Below are 17,294 nucleotides of genomic sequence, written 5' to 3' on the forward strand. Positions count from 1 at the left end.
ATCACAAGTTGTGTGTGTGCGTGTGTGTGTGTTACTGCAGCAATAGGAAAATAAAGTACCAGGTTGCGAAGATCTGAAGATCCCCTGGAGAAGGAAACGGCAACCCACTCCAGTGTTCTTGCCTGGGAAATCCCATGGACAGAAGAGCAGGGCGTCTACAGTCCATGGGGTCACAAAAGAGTCGGACACACCTGAGTGACTAAACAACAATTGGTACATGAATTTCATTTTTCTCCCTACTTTTGGATTTATTTTAAAACCTCCACAGTAAAACTTTAAAAATATCAAGATTCTGAAAAGAATTTTCCATTACCAATTTTGTGTTTAAAGTCCAATAGCTCAATGGCAAAAAGCTTAATTTAAGGACATATGAAATTTAATAAATAAAATGACAAGTTGCGAAAGTGTTCTTTACATATAATCAGAGATGTCACAATGTAGTGCATTTGAGTAAGACGACCTTGTTAAAGCACAGGAAAAAAAGTGGGTTGTGTCTTCATGACAGATTTCTGGTCACATATTTAAAGGAAATATACCACTAATAATGAGACCATCAATTAGCAGAGGAGGGGAAACTGCACACTCTTTATGACATTATGTGTTGAATATTCACCATTAATTTTGGAATTCTGGAAGTGAAGAACAATTAAAACAACAAATCCTTCAGTAGTAAACACCAGATTTTTAGACCAAAAAGTCAAGGGGTGATAATCTATTATTTTCTTAAACTAATTTATAATATTTTATTTAATAAAATATATTCTCATGACAATTTTTATGTTACGGTAGAGTGTGACTTTTTATATGACAAATCTCGTTCTATCTCCCAAACTTACTGTTTTTATTTAATTAAGACTAAAAGATTAATAGCAATTTTTAAAGCACTGTTCTGGACAACCATTTATCCACCAAAGTTTAAACACTAAAATACATTTTTGGACATATTAAATATTTATTACAGGTTTGAAGTTGCCTCCTTTTTCAAGGAATGTAAAATATACACATAACTGGGTTTGTGTATAAACAGATTATACTTGGTGTATTAATATAAAAAGAATTCAAAATCCTATGTGAATTTTGTCTTTTACATTTTTATTTTTTATTTACTTATAAATCTATGTTTTGTACCTCTAATAAATAAAATCAATTTTTCTTATTCTCATAACCAAAAGAATCACTACCCCACCTAAGGTTTTTGTATTAGCTTGCCAGGACTGCCGTAACAACATACCCAGACTAGGGATTTAAACAACGTAAAATAATTTTCTCAGCTTCTGTAGGCTGAAATTCAAGATGAAGTTGAGGGCAGAGTTGGTTTCCTCTGTTGCCTCTCTCCATTGCTTGTAAATAGCCCCTTCTCGCTGTACCTTCACAAGATCTTAGATCTCTGTGCACTGTTGTTTCTCTTTCAATCTGTGTCCTATTCTCCTATTCTCTTATAATATATATATATATATATAGTTATGTATAATGTATATATGTATATAGTTATGCATATATGTATATAGTTATGTATGTATATATATATAGTTATGGGGTATAATTGCTTAGCAATGCTATGATAGTTTCAGGTGAGCAGGAAAGGCACTCAGCCATACACATACAAGTATTAATTTTGCCCCAAACTCCCCTCCCATCTGGGCTGCAACATCACATTGAGGAAAGTTCCATACAGGACGTCCTTGTTGCTCATCCATTTTAAGCATAGCAGTGTGTACAAGAGATTGTGACATTTTTAAAGGGTAGGTATTCCCCCCGCCCCCCTGCATAGTCTGAAAAGGGCTTCCCAGGTGGGCTACTGGTGATTTAAAAAATCTTCCTGCCAACGCAGGAGGCACAAGGGACCAAGGTTCGATCCCTGGGCTGGGAAGATCTACTGGGGCGGGAAAGGGCAACCCACTCCAGTATTCTTGCCTGGAGAATACCATGAACAGAGGAGCCTGGCGGGCTACAGTCCATGGGGTCACAAAGAGTCGGACATAAGTGAAGCGACTTGGAGCGGGCACACAGTGGCAAGAGACACGCACACACGTACTCTGAAAGACAATTTCCTACGTCCTCAAAAATACTTAATTTGCTTCCAGTATACTTAAAAAAAAAAAAAAAAGACTACAGTACAAAGAAAATGGAAATTACTTAGTGACAATTTGCCTTTACGCCGTTATAAAGTAAGAATAAAAGTGACGTAGAGGAAAATGCTTTTCTCTAGGGTACTTCAGAAACAGATAAGCTACCTGAGACGGTTCAACTTCCCGCACTGCAGCCACCGTAATTCAAGACTCTCTGTGGTAAATTTGAACTGCCGGTTCAGCCTTGAAACAAATTTTCATGTACTTGAGGACTCACACTACAACTAGTTTGCTTTAACTTGGACTGACTTTGACCCAGCTGGATTTTAGGTCGGACTCAGTCTGACCCCGGAACCAGTTCTGTTTCTAAGTTGGACCCCCGTCTGACCCGGAAACAGTCTGACTTTTGCGTCCGACCCAGTCAGACTTAAGTGGTTTCTGGACCCAGTCTGGAAAAAGAAGTGTTCAAGTTAAGTCTGAAAGCTCATTATGCAAAGGCTGCAGAGCTAAAATCTGGTATGTGAGAGTTTAATTACGAACCATTCCGAGGCAGCAAGAAAGCGGGGCTCTTAAAGGTACCTCAGCCTGGTTGCTTGTTGCTCCTGGCGACCCTCAAGGCCCTCCTTCGGTCCCTTCTCTGGATACCAGGATTTTCTTGTGGAGAGATGAACTGAGGTATATTTTAAAATTTAAGAATTTGTTTGAGCGAAAATTTGGTTGACTCGGCAGTGCCAAAACCGAAGTGATTTCTTAAGTTCTACCTGACCGAAACTCCGAGAGCGACTGTTGTAGAAAGAAGGTCGAAGAAAAGTAAGAAAATTGTTGATTGGCTATAGCTTGTGTCCTCCCAGACGTTTGGACTTAGTTATCCTTAGCATTTTGATTTCACAGCCTTGAGGCTTTTACAGGCTTAGATTTTGGTTTGTTTACAGTAAGCAGCCAAGGTATTAGAGCCACATCAGTGAATGGCCTCCCTGTTTAATTAATTTAACAGACCAAATATAACATTAGTTCCCCATCACTGACTTCTAAAATAAGATGCAGATTTTGCTTTATGCAGTTCTAGTCTATATGAATTTATAGCAAACAGCAGAGGTAAGAGCATTTTGAATTTTTGGAAATTGGTGATGATAGTGGCTATATTTTATTTTTGTTTTCTGTGTGGCCACCTTTCAAGAAAAACAAAAAAACAACACCAAAACGTGTAAATTTTGTTACAGTTATCTTATGTCATAATTGCAACCTTTTGTGAGTGAAGTTGAAAAACTTTACAAAATTTTTACTCTTAATTAGCTCATTTTACATAATAGAAAATCTCACCAAATTAATAGAGGGTCAAAGATGAGATATATTTTTTAAACAGGGACTTTTAATGTGCCAAAATTAGTAATCAAATTTTTACTAAGAAATTCCATAGATAAACTCTACATGGTAGCAATCAAAATGAGTCTAATGAAGTAAGCAATGCTTATTCTGAAAAAGTACAACTGACTTCTGACTTGTACATATGAATGGGTTGTTATTTTAATTTATAATGCTTTTACATAATAAAGCAGTATCTTAATATCCATAATGAACACTGCCTTTGACTGTTGAGGGTAACTGATTCATATTTATAGTCAAAAGTTTTTGGAGTCGGGTACATTCATATTTCAGACAGACTGCTGTTTCACTGTTGTCTCCATTAGAGAAAGGGATGCAACTGTGTTGGTCAGCTCATAAACTACAGAGAAACTAGGAATTCACAGAATAAAACCTTTTTAACTTCTTGTTGACTTTTATATACGGAATGAGCAGTTTAGTTATAAGATTTTTTTTTAATTTACTTTTTATTGAAGGATAATTGCTTTACAGAATTTTGGTGTTTTCTGTCAAACCTGAACATGCATCAGCCATAGGTATAGATATCTCCTCCCTTGTGAACTTCCCACCCATCTACCTCCCCATCCCACACCTCTAGGTTGTTTGAGTTTCCTGAGCCATGCAGCAAATTCCCATTGGCTATCTATTTTACAAATGGTAATATAAGTTTCCATGTCAGTCTATCCATACATCTCACCTACTCCTCTCCTCTGCCCATCTCCATAAGTCTATTCTTTATGTTTGTTTCCCCATTGCTGCCCTGTAAACAGATTCTTCAGTACCATTTTTCTATATTCTGTATATGTGTATTCAGTTCAGTTCAGTTGCTCAGTTGTGTCCAACTCTTTGTGACCCCATGAATCGCAGCACTCCAGGCCTCCCTGTCCATCACCAACTCCTGGAGTCAACTCAAACTCATGTCCTTCGAGTTGGTGATGCCATCCAGCCATCTCATCCTCTGTCGTCCCCTTCTCCTTCCCCCAATCCCTCCCAGCATCAGAGTCTTTTCCAATGAGTCAACTCTTTGCATCAGGTGGCCAAAGTACTGGAGTTTCAGCTTCAGCATCAGTCCTTCCAATGAACACCCAGGACTGATCTCTTTTAGAATGGACTGGTTGGATCTCCTTGCAGTCCAAGGAACTCTCAAGAGTCTTCCCAACACCACAGTTCAACAGCATCAATTCTTCAGCACTCAGCTTTCTTCACAGTCCAACTGTCACATCCATACGTGACCACTGGAAAAACCTTAGCCGAAGAATACAATATTCCTCTTTCTCTTTCTGATTCACTTCACTCTGCATAATAGGTTCTAGATTCATCCACCTCATCAGACCTGACTCAAATCTGTTCCTGTTTGTGGCTGAGTAATATTCCATTGTGTATATATGTACCACTGTTCTTTATCCATTCATCTGTCGATGGACATCTAGGTTGTTTCTGTGTTGTAGCTATTGTAAATAGTGCTGCAGTGAACAATGGGGTACATGTGTCTTTTCAATTTTGGTTTCCTCAGGGAATATGCCTAGGAGTGGAATTGCTGGGTCATATGGTGCTTTTATTCCTTGTTTGTTAAGAAATCTCCATACTGTCTTCCATAGTGGCTGTATGAATTTACCTTCCCACCTACAGTGCAAGAGTGTTCCCTTTTCTCCACACTCTCTCCAGCATTTATTGTTTGTAGACTTTTTGATGAGGGCCATTCTGACTGGTGTGAGGTGATATCTCATTGTGGTTTTGATTTGCTTTTCTCTAATAATGAGCGACGTTGAGCATCTTTTCATGTGTTTGTTAGCCATATGTATGTCTTCTTTGGACAAATGTCTGCTTAGGTATTTTTCCCACTTTTTGATTTGGTTGTTTGTTTTTCTGTCTTTGAGTTGTATGAGCTGCTTGTATATTTTGGAAACTAATCCTTTATCAGTTGTTTCATTTGCTATTATTTTCTCCCATTCTGAGGGTTGTCTTTTCACCTTGCTTGTAGTTTCCTTTGTTGTGCAGAAACTTTTAAGTTTAATCAGGTCTGACTTATTTACTTTTGTTTTTATTTCCATTACTCTAGGAGGTGGGGCATAGAGGATCTTGCTTTGATTTATGTCATCGAGGGTTCTGCCTATATTTTCCTCTAACAGTTTTATAACTTCTGGTCTTACATTGAGGTCTTTAATCCATTTTGACTTTATCTTTGTGTATGGTGTTAGGAAGTGTTCTTATTTCATTCTTTTACATGTAGCTGTCCAGTTTTCCCAGCACCATTTATTGAAGAGGCTGTCTTTGCCCCGACTGTATACTCTTGACTTCTTTGTCAAAAATAAGGTACCCATCAGTGCAGGGGTTTATTTCTGGACTCTCTATCTTGTTCCATTGGTCTATATTTCAGTTTCTGTGCCAGTACCATACTATCTTCATGACTGTAGCTTTGTAGTATAATCTGAAGTCCTAAAGCTGATTTCTCCAGCTCCATTCTTTCTCAAGACTGCTGTGAAAATTTGGGGTCTTTTGTGTTTCCATATGAATTGTGAAATTTTTTGTTCTGGTTCTGTGAAAAATGTCATTGGTAATTTGATAGGTATCACATTGAATCTGTAGACTGCATTTGGTAGTACTGTCATTTTCACAATATTGATTCTTCCTACCTAGGAACATGTAATATCTCTCCATTTGTTTATGTCATCTTTGATTTCTTTCATCAATGTCATAATTTTCTGTGTACAGTTCTTTTGTCTCCTTAGGTAAGTTTATTCCTAGATATTTAATTCTTTTTGTTGCAATGGTGAATGGGTTTGATTTCTTAATTTCTCTTTCTGATTTTTCATTGTTAGTATATAGTAATAGTAGTATTTTAGTTGCGAAGTCATGTCCAACTCTTGCAACCCCATGGACAGAGGAGCCTGGCAGGCTCCAGGGGATTCTCCAGGCAAGAATACTAGAATGGGTTGCCATTTCCTTCTCCAGGGGCTCTTCTCAACCCAGGAATTGGACCCAGGTCTCCTGCATTGTAGGAAGATTCTTTACCAACTGAGCTACAAGGGAAGCCCCTAGTATATAGAAATGCAAATAATTTCTGTGTATTGATTTTGTATACTGCAGCTTTGCTATTTCACTGATTAGTTCTAGTAATTTTCTGATACTATCTTTAGGGTTTTCTGTGTACAGTATCATGTCATCCACAAAGAGTGAGAGCTTTGCCTCTTCTTTTCTGATCTTGATTCCTTTCATTTCTTTTTCTTCTCTGATTGCTGTAGCTAGGACTTGCTGAACTATGTTGAATAATAGTGAAAGTGTACACTGTTATATTGTTCCTGATCTTGGCGGGGAGTGCTTTCAGTTTTTCAGCATTGAGATTAGTGATTTGCTGTAGGCTTATCATATATGGCCTTTACTATGTTGAGGTAGGTTCCTTCTATACCCATTTTTTTGAAGAGTTTTAATCATAAATGGGTGCTGAATTTTGTCAAAGGCTTTTTCTACATCTATTGAGATGATCATTTGATTTTTATCTTTCAATTCATTATTATGGTGTATCACATTGATTAATTTGCATATATTGAAGAATCCTTGCATTCCTGGAATAAACCCAACTTAATCATGATATGAACTTTTTCATGTGTTGCTGAATTCTGTTTGCTAAAGTTTTGTTGAGGATTTTTGCATCTATGTTCATCAGTGATACTGGCCTGTAGTTTTCTTTTTTTAAGTTGTCTTTGTCTGGTTTTGTTATCCTGGTGATGGTGGCCTTGTAGAATGAGTTTGGAAGTGTTCCTTCCTCTGCAATTTTGGAAGAATTTTAGAAGGATAGGCATTAGCTCTTCTTTAAATGTTTGATAGAATTTTCCAGTGAAGCCATCTAGTCCTGGGGTTTTTTTGGGTTTTTGTTTAGGGGGGGGGGGTTGCGATTTTGATCACAGCTTCAATTTCAGTGCTTGTAATTGGGTTGTTCATAATTTCGATTTCTTCCTGGTTCAGTCTTAGTAGATTGAACTTATCTAAGAATCTGTCCATTTCTTCCAGGTTATCCATTTTATTGCCATATAGTCGTTCATAATAGTCTCTTATAACCCTTTGTATTTCTGCATTGTCTGTTGTAACATCTCTTTTTTCATTTCTAATTTTGTTGATTTGATTCTTCTCTCTTTTGTTCTTGATGAGTCTGGCTAAAGGTTTATCAATTTTGTTTATCTTCTCAAAGAACTAGCTTTTAGTTTTATTAATCTTTACTATTGTTTCTTTGCTTTCTTTTTCACTTATTTCTGCTCACATGTTAATGATTTCTTTCCTTCTACTAACTTTTGGGGTTTTTTGTTCTTCTTTCTCCAGTTGTTTTAGGTGTAATGTAAGTTGTCTATTTGATGTTTTTTCTTGTTTCTTGAGGTAGGATTGTATTGCTGTGAACTTCCCTCTTGGAACTGCTTTTGCTGCATCTTGTAGGTTTTGAGTTTCTGTGTTTTCACTGTCATTTGTTTCTAGATTTTTTTTTTAATTTCCCTTTTGATTTCTTCCGTAACCTGTTGGTTATTTAGAAACACGTTGTTTAGTCTCCATGTGTTTGTATTTCTTACAGGTTTTTTTTTTTTTTTTTTTTTTTTTTTTAATCTAGTCTCATAGCATAGCATGGTGGTCTGAGAAGATGCTTGATATGGTTTCAATTTTCTTAAGTTTACTGAGGTTTGATTTGTGAACCAAGATGTGGTCTATCCTGGAGACTGTTCCATGTGCACTTGAGAAGGTGTATTCTTCTGCACTTGGATAAAATGTCCTGAGGATATCAATGGGACCCATCTCATCTAATGTATCATTTAAGACTTGTGTTTTCTTACTTGTTTTTCCTTATTAATTTTCTGTTTTGGTGATCTATCCATTGGTGTGAGTGGGATGTTAAAGTCTCTTACTATTATTGTGTTACTGTCAATTTCTTCTTTTATTTCTGTTAGTGTTTGCTTTATGTATTGAGGCCCTTCTGTGTTGGGTGCATAGATATTTACAACTGTTACGTCTTCCTCTTGGATTGATCCCTTGATCATTATGTAATGTCCTTCCTTATCTCTTGTAATCTTTTTTATTTTAAGGTCTATTTTGTCTGACGTGAGGATTGCTACTCCAGCTTTCTTTTGCTTCCTATTTGCATGGAATATATTTTTCCATCCTTTCACTTTCTGTCTATGTGTGTCTTTAGGTCTGAAGTGGGTTTCTTGTAGACAGCATATATAAGGGTCTTCTTTTGTATCCCTCAGCCAGTCTATATCTTTTAGTTGGAGCATTTAATCCATTTACATTTAAGGTATTATTTATATATATGTTCCTGTTGCTATTTTCTTATTTATTTGGGGTTGATTTTGTAGATCGTTTTTCTTCTCTTGTATTTATTGACTATATAAGTTCCTTTAGCATTTGTTGTAAAGCTGGTTTGGTGGTACTAAATTCTCTTTTTAACTTTTGAAAGTCTGGAAAGCTTTTTATTTCAACTTTTAATGAGATCCTTGCCGGGTACAGTAATCTTGGTTGTAGATTTTTCCCTTTCATTACTTTAAATTTATCCTGCCATTCCTTTCTTGCCTGCAGAATTTCTGCTTAAAGATCAGCTGTTAAGTGTACAGGGTTTCTCTTGTATGTTCCTGTTGCTTCTCCCTTGCTGCTTTTAATATTCTTTCTTTGTGTTTAGTCTTTGTTCATTTGTTTAGTATGTGTCTTGGCATGTTTCTCCTTGGGTTTATCCATATAGGACTCTTTGTGCTTCTTGGACTTGATTATTTCTTTTTCCATGTTGAGGAGATTTTCAACTATAATCTCTTCAAAAATTTTTCTCATACCTTTTCTCTTTCTTGTCTTCTTCTGTGACCCCTGTAATTTGAACATTGTGTGTTTGGTATTGTCCCAGAGGTCTCTGAGACTATCCTCAGTTCTTTTCATTCTTTTTACTTTATTCTGCCCTTCAGAAGTTATTTCCACCATTTTATCTTCCAGTTCACTGATTCATTCTTCTGCTTCAGATATTCTGCTATTGATTCCTTCTAGAGTATGTTTAATTTCAGTAACTGTGTTGTTTTCTCTGTATGTTTATTCTATAATTCTTCTAGGTTTTTTTAAATTGATTCTTGCATTTTCTCATTTGTTTTCAAGGTTTTTGATCATTTTTAGTACTATTATTTTTCTGAATTCTTTTTCAGGTAGTTTGCCTATTTCCTTTTCAATTATTTGGACTTCTGTGTTTCTAGTTTGCTTCTTCATTTGTAGTGAGAAAGCTGGTTCTCTCGGGGTTCCTGGCCAGCAAAGAGATCTATATTAACCAGCTGGAAGCTCTGTTGCTGCCCATGAAACCTCTGAAGGCCACTGCCACCACCTCCCAGCCTGTACTCACCATCCAGCAGACTGAGACCATCTTCTACAAGATCCAGGACATTTACGAGATCCGCAAGGAGTTCTATGACAACCTCTGCCCCAAGGTGCAACAATAGGACAGCCAGGTCACTATGGGCCACCTCTTCCAGAAGCTGAGAAGACTCTTGCTTGGATGCTCCAGGGTCACAAGCTCAGCATGCTCAAAACTGAACTCATTGGCTCTGAGGTTCTTTGCTGTCTTCCCTGCCTCTGTCTCAGTGGGTGTGGCCATATCCCATGGATGGATATCCATGACTCCTTAGGACTCATCCTTGGCACCTCCCCTCCCTGCATCCCTTGGAGTCCACTTCTTTAAAGCTCAGAGCCACCTGGTGCCCTCATCTGGACCACTTCTGTGGTCTCAGGAGTGCATTCTGCCCCAGGCCTGCCTCAACCTGCAACAGGAGAATGTTTCCTAAACTCCTGCCTGGACCTCACTTCCTCCCTGCTCACATCCCTTCAGAGGGCTCCCCCTTACCCACTAAATAAAGACCAGCCTCTGCAGTCTGGTTTATGAGGGAAAAAAAAAATAGTATTTCTCTGCCTTTTCATTATTTTTTTTTTTAACTTATTGTGTTTGAGGTCTCCTTTTCTCAGGCTTTAAGGTTGAATTCTTTCTTCCTTTTGGTTTCTGCCCTCCTAATGTTGGTCCAGTAGGTTTGTGTAAGCACAAAGTGAGATTTGTGCTGAGTTTTTCTTTGTCTGTTTGTTTTTCCTCTATTGGGCAAGGCTGAGTGAGGTGATAATCCTCTCTGCTGATGATTGGGTTTGTATTTTTGTTTTGTTTATTGTTTAGATGAGGCACAGGGTGCTACTGGTGGTGGGTGCTACTGGTCTTGTATTCAGGTGGTTTCCTTTGTGTGAGTTCTCACTATTTTATACTCTCTAGGGTTAGTTCTCTGGTAGTCTAGGGTCTTGGAATCAGTGCTCCCAGTCCAAAGGCTCAGGGCTTGATCTCGAGTTTTGTGTGGGTCTGGATATTCTTTTCTGCTGTTCAGGTACTCCTGTCAGCTCTTAGCTGGTGTTCTGCATGCACTTCTGTGTCTGAAGGTGTATCCCTGATATATCCATGGAGAGAGATGTACTCCATGTCCACCTACTCCTCCCCCACTTTGTTCTCTTAGGTATATTGTTTCACCAAACAGATTGCTTTATAATGAAAAGAAAATTACTGATTCTCCTACATTCATTTAAAAGGAAAGAAAAATAAAAACATGACTACAACTGTCTAAGAAATATAATGCATAAATGTAGAAAAACTAGTTAAATCACACTATCCTGTTTTATTTTCTATCACCTTATTTTTCTTGATATTGCCCTATTTATATCACAGGCTTTTTGTTACTAGAAAAGTCCACTATTTTTATGATGAATATTGTATTAATCCATTGAACACTACTTTTTATTTAGTAAAGTATGCATTACATTGGAAAAGGAAATGGCAACCCATTCTTGCCTGAGAAATCCCATGAACAGAGGAGCCTGGTGGGCTATATAGTCCATGGAGTCTCAAAGAGTAGGATACAACAGCTAAACAATAAAAGCAGCATGCATATATGCATCTTGCCATAGCAATTATTTTTAAATCTCTTTATCTTATTTTTTATACTCTTTTTTATTTTGGTCTCTGTATGCCCAGATTCCTTCACCAAACCCTGATTGATAAAGAGTAGAATATCTCCAAGTTTTCATAAACCAGGATGAATACAATATCAAATACAAAGTAATGCTAAATGTAATATATAAAATATATGACAGTGTGTAAATATACAAAATACTAAAAGGGACTTCCCTGCAGGTCCAGTGATAAAGACTTCACCTTCTAATGCAGCCAGTGAAGGTTCAGTCCTTGATTGGGAAGCTCAAATGCCACATGCCTTGCAGCCAAAACCCAAATCTTAAAGTAGAAACCAATATTCTAATACAAATCAAGATTTAAAAAAAAGAAGTCCACATCAAAAAAATTTTGTGATTATTGCTTTTAAGAAAAATTTAGACATGTATCTATCAGTGAAACATTATAAATATTTTATGTCTTTTAAAAATGTGTAGTTACCATTCTTGTGAAGTTTTATTCCATATCTTTTCACCATTTAGTACAGCAGACATTTTGGAGGATACAAACCTTTTTGAAATAATGAATAAATATCATCTAAGCATTCATAATGAGACACCTAAAGAAGAGAGGTTATATAAATGTTAGTGTCCTTAGTATATTCTTATAATTAAAACTGATAGGGTGAATAATATCATCTAATTAGAGAGACTGGCCTGAAGAATAAAGACGATTTTGGATAAAGTTCAAAAGAATTCTGTCGTGTGATTTTAGGAGGACAAGTCTTTAAGGAGTCAGAGAAGGAAAATCTGTGGCTGTAGGAAAAAAATTAGAAAATTATGGTGTCACTAAAGTAAAGAAAGAACTCAAGAAGTAAGAAATGGCAAGCTGTGTCAGCCAAAATTTTCTCAACATTGATATTATTGTCAGCTACCTGGAAAATGGTACAAAGCTGAAAATCATGAGGGTTTTAATCAAGTAGACAAAAAAATAGGCACTAAAATAAGAAAATAATACTCTTATAAATTTATATATAAAATATAGGGTGTGATTAAAATTGTCACAAAGATGAAATAAAATTTTTTTTCTTTAAAATTTTTAAATATTTAGAGAATATGTGGATTCAAAGTATTTCTTGGGCTTGGTGGCATGATGCTGATTGATTATATTTGAAAATGGTTTCAGTAAAGTGGTAAGATTTAACTTTCATAGGAAAGGGATTGCAGAATAAAAGAGAATAAATGAACAACGTGTGTAGAACTCATTAAAAAAAAATTGTGAAAAGAAAGAGAAAATTAAAAAAAATAGTATCAGTGGTCCGAAATTCCTAATAAGCTTGTAAAGCATATAGTAAAAATAATAGATTGAATATATTAAAAGATCAAGATACTTGAGATGTCAGAATGAGTAAAGGAAATGGTACTTAGAGACATAGAGATGATGGACTTGAGAACTGGTTATGAATTTTTGTAGAATAGGAAATTATAGCAGGACAATTTAAGATCTTGGATAGAGGCTACGAGAAGTGCTAAAGTCTGAAGTTAGTGTGTGTGTGTGTGTGTGTGTGTGTGTGTGTGTGTGTGTGTATGTGTTGAGAAGGGTAGGGAAGGTATTGGATGGTGGTAGCGATGAGGCAAGAGATTGAAAATGACAACCTGGTCATATAAAACCAAAAGTTCTTTAGGTAAATATTGTTAATCCTCTTGTGATAGTCATATTTTCTGTCATTTGCTCCATATGAGATTTAGCCTTCCTAAAGACAACAGTGCATAATATTTGATATTCTCCACAAATGAAAATAGTTGCACAGAGATAATACCCAACAGGAAGATGCATTATACATCATATAGAAGTTAAAGATTATCTGTGATTCACTGTATGAGAGGTAGCTATTCTTTACTAAATTGGATATTAGACAAACCCAGAGTTAAGAGTAAAAGCTTTGTTCTAAAGAAATATCCTCATTTAATTTGCATCTCTATTTGAAAAGTATTAAAAAGAAAGTAACAATTATTTAAAAAGCCACCATAGTGTTACCTTTTTATCTCAAAATCATCTTAATTATAGTTCAGATATTGAGCAATATTCAGTGGCTGTCATCACTACAATTTGTTTGACAGCACTGAGGCTACAAGAGGCAGATAAAAAGCTCATAGTCTTATTAGACATACTGTACAGTCTTATTGCAACATAAATAAATGTTGTCATTTCTGACTTTTTAAAAATATCTACTTTCTCCCTAAACTGACAACCATTAATAAAATTTTAAAAGATGAACATGTTATACTATTTTATATTATCATTAATTTTTCAAAGAAATACCAAAGAGTATAATATTGTACACATACATGTTTTACAACCCAGCTTAAGATACAAAGCACACATTGTACTGAAGTGCCTTTAAAACTCCCTAATTAATTTCCATTCCTCTTCATACACAAAGGATGATAGTATTACATTTCCATAGATGTTCTCAAACCTTTATAACATATGTTTGCACCCACAAACATTTTATATTTTTGCACTGTAGATTTAAAGTTATAACAAGTAGTTTTGTGTGATTTGTTTTTTCAGTTAGTTTATGACAGTCATCTGTGCTTAGAGGGTAACTCAAGTTCATAATTATCATTAATTATTAGTATTTTATTATACAGTTTACATTTGAACAATCCTAGGGTTGGGTTGGGGCACTGACTTCCCACACAGTTGAAAACTGCATATAACTTGCAGTCTCCCAAAACTTTATTAATAGCCTATTGTTAACTGAAAGCCTTAATAATAACATAAGCAGTCAATTAACACATATTTGTATGTTATATATATTATATACTATATTCTTATAAAAAAGTAATCTCAGTTCAGTTCAGTTGCTAACTAGTGTCCGACTCTTTGTGACCTCATGGACTGCAGCCCGTCAGGCCTCTCTATCCATTACCAACTCCCAGAGCATGTTTCAAACTCATGTCCATGGGGTCAGTGATGCCATCCAACCATCTTATCCTCTGTCGTCCCCTTCTCCTCCTGCCTTCAGTCTTTCCCAGCATCAGGGACTTTTCAAATGAGTCAGTTCTTCACATCAGGTAGCCAAAATATTGGAGTTTCAGATTCAGCATCAATCCTTCCATTGAATATTTAGGACTGATCTCCTTTAGGATGGACTGGTTGGATCTCCTTGCAGTCCAAGGGACTCTCAAGGGTCTTCTCCAACACCACAGTTCAAATGCAGCAATCCTTTGGTGCTCAGCTTTCTTTAGAGTCCAGTTCTCACATCCATACATGACTACTGGCAAGACCATGGCTTTGACTAGACAGATCTTTGTTGGTAAAGTAATGTCTCTGCTTTTTAATATTCTATCTAGGTTGATCATAGCTTTTCTTCCAAGGAGCAAGTGTCTTTTGATTTCATGGCTGCAGTCACCATCTGCAGTGATTTTAGAGCCCCCCCCCCCCAAAATAAAATCTCTCACTGTTTTCACTGTTCCCCCATCTATTTGCCATGAAGTGATGGGACCAGATGTCATGATCTTAATTTCTGAATGTTAAGTTTTAAGCCAATTTTTTCACTCTCCTCTTTCACTTTCATCAAAAGGCTTTTTAGTTCTTCTTCCCTTTCCGCCATAAGGGTGGTGTCATCTGTGTATCTGAGGTTATTGAAATTTTTCCTTGCAATCTTGATTCCAGCTTGTGCTTCATCCAGCCCAGCATTTTGCATGATGTACTTAAATATATAAGTTAAATAAGCAGGGTTACAATATACAGCCTTGACCTACTCCTTTCCCTATTTGGAACCAGTCTGTTGTTCCATGTCCAGTTCTAACTGTTGCTTCTTGTGCATACAGATTTCACAATAATCTAGTAATCTAGATAAAGTAATCTAGATAAAGTTTTATTAAGACAATCATAAGAGATATGCATTTATATTACTGGGTTGTATTTATTGATACCATAATTTTACATCTGTTTACAAAATAAGTTGCCTATCAGTACATATATCAATGTTGTCTTATGTGATCCAAAATACTATATATTGCTATATGTATTATTAATATATAATATGTTATATGTACTATTAACATCACTCAGTTGTGTCTGACTCTTTGCTACCCCATGCACTGTAGCCTGCCAGGCTCCTGTCATGGAGATTCTCCAGACAGGAATACTGGAGTGGGTTGCCTTGCCCTCCTCCAGGTGATCTTCCCAATCCAGTGATCAAACCCAGGTCTCCCGCATTGTAGGCAGGTTCTTTACTGTCTGAACCACCAGGGAAGTGCATTAATAACACTACACATCAAATATTAAAAATTGAATGAGGTAAAACCACCACAGTATTGTGAAGTAATTATCCTCCAATTAAAATTAAGAAGTTAATTTTTAAAAAGGTGATAGGGAATATATGTATACATATAGCTTATTTGCTTTGCTGTATAGTAAACTAACACAGCATTGTAAAGCAACCATACTCCAATAAAGATTTTAAAAAACAAAGGGGGAAAAAGAAAACAAATGGAAAAGGAAAGTTAATGGGGGAAAAAGAAATCCTTATTTATTTACAAGTATAGTAATTCCTGTACTTGTAACAAAGAAGAAGCCATGTACTTGCTTTATGGTAGTCTGGCCTAAATGCTAACAAATCATTGAACGTCTTTATGGTATATTGTATTAGATATATGCATAATACAGTATTAGAAACATTTCATTTCTTAAAAAAGGCACTTGTGATGATAGGCGGACATGTAGTTTCTCCAATTATGATAGAGTATCACATGCTATAGTAATGTAATTCTTTGAAAGCAAAGCTATAAAATAGTAAGAAAGCTAAAATTATTATTTTTATATCAATATCACTTACTTTATGCCTGTGTAGGATAGGCTGTCATCTTCCATACAAGGCTCATACACAATTAAAACTTAGATAATGATGGTCATGATGCAAAAACGTTTCACATTTTTTGGGATACAGTTATTAAACCTTCACACAAAGATACACAAATGTATCATACAAATGTATGACCTCATGATTGATTACTATATATTAAATGGAAGTGGATCATCACAAAGGTCTTTGTCCCCATTGTCTTCATGTTGACTAGACCGAGGAGAAGGAGGAAAAAGAGGGGTTGGTATTGATGTTTCAGGGATGGCAGAGGCAGAATTGGTGGAAAAGGTTGAAGGTGAGGCAGACACATTCAGTGTAACTTTATGGAAATACATTATAATTTCTGACTATTTTTTTTTTCATTTGTCTAAAAAATATTTGTATACAGCACCAGTTCCTCTTCCACTGTTTGCTTTAGTTTTAGTGCCCATATCATCAAAGCATCCATGTCATAAAAGAAGTCAGAAGCAGTCTTGAAAAGTCAGAACCCTCCTGCTGGATTGCCTCATATCAACTAGTTTTCTGGCACTGCTTCTACATCTTCCTCTTCCTTGTTTGGCACTGGTTCAGAACACACCCCTCCAGCAAGGTGCCTTTGGTAATTTCTCTGCTGTGGTGTCTAATAGCTCTTGAATGTATCCAACATTCTTCACCTGCCCTGACCCCTCTACCACACCCCTATTTTTTAAAATTGCATCCACAATCTCTCTCATGACTTTCTTGATTGGCTCTCTCAGAATACTTTGAAGTCAGTGCAGTATCTAGTCAGTTTTCTTTGGAAGGAGTTTATTGTCTTGGGTCTGATGGCTTTTATGGCTTTTACTATAACAATGACGGCATCTTCAGTGGTGTAATCTTTCCAGACTTACATGATGTTTTCTTTCTTGAGATTTTTATTTTTCTACAGCATTGACAATCCTCTCCATAGAGTGCTGTGTTTAATGAACCTTAAAGGTCCTTATGACCCCTTGATATAGGGACTGAATTAGTGATTTTGTATTTGTGGGCAAGTAGACCACACCAGTACTCTTGCCTGGAAAATCCCATGGACGGAGGAGCC

The sequence above is a fragment of the Capricornis sumatraensis genome, unplaced genomic scaffold (assembly GCF_032405125.1).
Source record: "Capricornis sumatraensis isolate serow.1 unplaced genomic scaffold, serow.2 scaffold13, whole genome shotgun sequence".
In the NCBI taxonomy this organism is placed as follows: Eukaryota; Metazoa; Chordata; class Mammalia; order Artiodactyla; family Bovidae; genus Capricornis; species Capricornis sumatraensis.